Source organism: Condylura cristata, unplaced genomic scaffold (genome assembly GCF_000260355.1).
Source record: "Condylura cristata isolate star-nosed mole 26May11 unplaced genomic scaffold, ConCri1.0 scaffold00024, whole genome shotgun sequence".
NCBI classification, from domain to species: domain Eukaryota; kingdom Metazoa; phylum Chordata; class Mammalia; order Eulipotyphla; family Talpidae; genus Condylura; species Condylura cristata.
The window spans coordinates 29,268,576-29,272,146 of NW_004567125.1; the positions used below are offsets into that span (position 1 = coordinate 29,268,576).

Genomic DNA, 3,571 nt, shown 5'->3' on the forward strand with positions numbered 1-3,571 from the left:
CGGGAAGCGCCGTTGCCTCGGTAACCGCGGACCAAGTCCGGGACCGCGGTGCGGGGCTGGTTAGGGGCGGGGCACGGGCGCGCTGCGCCCTCGCGGCTATTGGGCGTGTGTCGCGCCCAAGCTCTGAGTCTGACAGCTGGCTGCCGGTCCCCGACTCGGGCGAGCTTCTGACGTAGATTGTGGTCAGGACCACCGACCAGAGTCTGGACGAGGCACCGGCCAGATACTGCGTGGATCCACGGAAAGGACGGCCGTGCGCGGAGGTGAGCGGGTCGCGGGGGCGGGGGGATGACGTGGTTTGAGGATGTAAAGATGAGAGCACAGGTGAGTGAGCCGTAGATGCAGAAGGCTTGGGCAGCACTGAACGGGACTTAAAGGCCACCGATTTATTTGTTCAAATGGAGCCAAGTGGAGGGGACTAGAAGTGGGTGATGAGTTTTAGAGGCCAAAAGGATGGGCTCAAGGGAAGTGGAGAAGAAAGGGTGATGTACCTGGAAGAGCGGGATTATGCTAAATGGATGTCATGGAAGCCAGGCAGAGAGGAGCAGACCTTGGATACTGGGCCCCTGCAGAAGCCCAGTATGAGAAAGGGTAAAAAGATTCTAGAGGGACGGTAATGGATTAAACCACAGCACCAAGAACCTGTCCGCAGCCTCTTCAGCACATCAGGGAGCTGACCCACATGGCACAGCAGACCTGTCTCCCCCATTGCTCCCTTCAGCCGTATATTTCAGTATATCTGCCTGTGCTGCTCCCCACTCTGTCTCTGGTGACTCCTCTTGCCCCCGGCTCCCCCAACTCTGGCCTGCATCCCTGTTCTTGTATACATACATATTTTTTTGAAAAAATACTGGAGCTGCACATTGCAAGTCCCAAGTAAAGTTGGGAGAAAGGCTACCAGATCACACAGTATCAAAAAATCTCAGGAAGGAGTTTGGATTTTCTTTCAGTCGCAATGGGAAAAACAAAGGTGTTTTAAGACCATTTGTTCCATTTCCCTCTACTCATCACTTATCAGCCAGCCAGGACTGGGAGAATCTGCTTGACCAGGTAGGCCATCATGTTCTAGAACCTAAAAGTATTAGAGGAAAGAACAAAAGGCCTATGGTGAAAAACCATATGATTGGAGCCTGGTGAAAGGGGCCTGTCTGGGCCTGAGGTCCCTGTGCAGCCAAGGGAGCCCGCTCAGTGAAGAGGAGTCACAGGTGAACAGGAGCCCAGGAAAGAGGAGGTAGAGTTAAAGTAGATATGCTTTAACTGTTCTTTGAACTTTCTTTTCTTAGCTTCTTGTGTCAACTCTTTCTGCAGGTTCCTAACCTCTTTTTTTTTTTAACATTTATTTATTTGTGCATACAGAACTGGGGTACAGGCCAGAGGTACAGGTTGTGAGCGGACTCACCAGACACAGAGCTGGGAGCAGAACAGGCAGGCCGATGAAATACACTGCTGAGGGGAGCAGTGGGCATCACAGGAGTGGTCTGCTGCCCCATGTGGGTCACCTCCCTAGTCAGGGATCAGACTCGTACTGCAGTGGCTGTGGCTAGCTTTGTTGTGTTTAACCCATTGCCCCACCAGGGAGAGCCCAGGTTCCTAACCTTTAACTGGCACAGCTGCCACCACCATTTCAAACTACTTTTTGGAGCATTGTGCTAGGTGCAGAGAAACCAGAATGGCTGAGATCTTCTCTGCTCACTCAGAGCCCATTGGGAGACTAATTTATAAATAGTTGTCACAACAGGAATGTGCTGAGGTAATTCCTGGCACAGAATTGCTGGGCGGGGAAAGGGTGTTCTTCTGTGATGCCCTGTCCACTAGAGTAGTCTGAAAGAACAGCAGCTTCACTCTGCTTTTCTTTGTGTTAAAGGGGTTATGCACAATGCCTGACACCTAGCATTTGGTAAAATGTTATGGAACTTGGGCTCAGGAAGGATTAGTAGGTGCTTTAGGGGCAGATGGGCTCTTTCACATCCAGGAACCAGCGAGACAATACTCTGGTTGTTCATGGAGATGCCTGTGTTTCTTCTGTTCTAAATAGAACTGCTTAAGTAGTGAGCTCGGTTCTTAGGTGACCTTCCTCTGGCACCTGAACCCCAGCACAGCTCTGAGATTGCTGCTTTTTCCTTACAGCAATGTCTTGAGATTCTGGATGCCCCTAGAGAGGTTTTCAACTGGAATGCCACTAGTCATATTTTCAGCTCTTTTTTTTTTTTTTATGGCTACGAAACTAAATAGTGATATTGTTACAGGGAAGCCCAGAGTGGACTGGGCCACCTGTCTGTGGGGCCTCACCCGTGCGCTCACAATTCAGTTATACTGCAGGTACACACAAAAGGGTCAATAACAGGTTTATTTACAAAAGGGAATTCCTGCTAGCTCCGCCCTTGGGTCCTCACCGTTCTCTCCCTGGTACTGCTGGGAATTGTAGTTTCCAATCACTGGAGTAGGGGGTAGATCCAGAAAGCTGGAGTACGGGTGGAGTCCATAAGACTCTGCAGAGTTCCTTTAGGACATCCTTCCCCTTAACAGTATGTTTACATGCTTCACAACATACCTGGCAGGTAGGTGATTCCTAGTTTCTGAGGTAGAAAGACATGTGGTAATTTTGAAACTTTGGAAGCTTCAGACCTGCCCCTACTTCTTGAAGGCCCTAAAAGTCACCAAGTCCAGACAATGGTCTTTCGTCCTTAGGTAGGCCACTTTCTTCAATTTGGAGAAAACATCTTGGGGGGAGGGGCATCTTCACAGTGATCTCTGCAACCTGGTAGATTATCAATCTGGGAGGGAAAGCCATTGTTCTCTCCTGAACAGCTGACTGGGTAATACCTTTGCAAGTCTTTCTGACCCTGCTCGCTTTGTGTACAGTCATAGGCCCTGAAATCATTTTAACTGTCTAGCAAAAAAGAATGGGGATCCCTCATCTGATTTTCACCATAAGTGTGTTTAAAGAAGGAACAAATACCTACCCTCCTTAAAACTGGATTCTTATACCTTTCAGCATTGTAGCACCAAGTGTTTGTACCTGACTCATTTTGTTATTTAGCATGGTGGTCTTGAAATTGTGTGCTGTATACTGTTCTTCCTGCTGACTGTACAACTAGTGGAGGGCCACTGGGAACTATGGAATGCATGATCTTAGTTTCAGTTTATTCCATCAGCTGGAGACTTTCTGTGTGAGATGACCAGTCGCCTTGAACAGCTTTCTGACCTTCAGCTTCACTGAGCTCTTCCTAGAGAAGGCAGTTCTGCTTCTTCTAATTGGGACCTTTTACTAATCACTTTCTTGTTCATCTTGTTTTTATTTTTTTAAGATTTAGTTTTATTCACACAAGAACTGGGGTGTAGGCCAGAGGTGTGGGGGTGAGAGGATTCACCAGAGAGACAGAGTGGGGAGCAGAAGAGGCAGATCTACGAAGTACACTGCTGAGGGTAGCAGCAGGCGGGTCAGGAGAGGTCTGCCATGCCATGTGGTCACCTCTGGGGCAGGCGGGAATCGAACTCATGCGGAAGCTGCTTTAGCTTCTCAGTGCTGTGCTTTAACCCGCTGCGCCACCAGGGAGGCCATATAACCATT

The 3,571-nt window shown here is 49.2% G+C and overlaps 1 long non-coding RNA gene across 1 annotated transcript in view; it reads left to right on the forward strand.

The window, feature by feature from the left end:
* Positions 1–141: 141 nt before the first annotated feature.
* LOC105854027 overlaps positions 142–3,571 on the forward strand; it is a 13,184-nt gene continuing 9,754 nt past the window's right edge. Inside the window, exon 1 of the long non-coding RNA XR_001145752.1 lies at positions 142–263. This is a non-coding gene — a long non-coding RNA (uncharacterized LOC105854027). The remainder of the gene's footprint in view (positions 264–3,571) is intronic.